We start from the raw sequence: 878 nt of genomic DNA, 5'->3' as shown, positions 1-878 counted from the left end.
CAAGAGTGACACTGTGGGTAGCTAAATAACCGTATACAAGAGATAAATTAACTGTGATCTGAAGCATTGTGGTAGTAAAGGGAGGTAATTACTCTTCTGCTTAGGAGGCTCACTCATTCTTCTGATTTAAAAAAAAAAATAGACCTTTTCTTGGAATTTACTGTTTGATTTCTCTCTCTACAGGCAAATAATCGGTTTTATTTATCTTCTATATCAGATTGTTTACTAACTATCCATGTTCATGTTCATAATATAAATAATTGTTAACAGTTCTTGTTATGTGAAAAATATCCAAACTATCGCGTGTAGAATTTGGTTTTATCGTATGACATGAAGGTAATAATAATAATAATAACAATAATACTCACTCTTTATTAGGGTAAAAAATTATACTAAATTAAGTTATTTTTCTCTCATGAATATGAGTGAGTAATCAATCTGTATAGCCTACTATGCCCTGTAAATTTTAGCTTTCTGGAAAGCATTTAAAATTGAATGTCCCTACAATCTCATTGGAAGGAAATGAACAGGATTTGGGTGATATACAGTGGTATAACCCATATTCGTGCATATAATGATTCAACACCGAATTTCGTCAATATAAAGATAGCTTGAAAGGCAAAGTAATATACGCCCACTGGCAGCTTTGATTTTGAACATACATATTTAGCAGTACAGTAACAATCACCAGTATGAAATATTCAACCTTCAGTCATACACTTCTTTTGAACTCTTTAGGGCGATACTGAATAATATTGAGTATGAGTTATTGCCCTAGTTGTTGAAAACGTGTTCAATCTTTAGCTCGTGAAAACTCTAGAAGACAAATATTCAATCTTCAGCGCGGTAATGAATAATAAAACCAAGTTTTGTCGAAA

The sequence above is a fragment of the Lottia gigantea genome (assembly GCF_000327385.1).
Source record: "Lottia gigantea unplaced genomic scaffold LOTGIsca_68, whole genome shotgun sequence".
Lineage (NCBI taxonomy): Eukaryota > Metazoa > Mollusca > Gastropoda > Lottiidae > Lottia > Lottia gigantea.
This window is presented reverse-complemented; position numbering follows the sequence as displayed.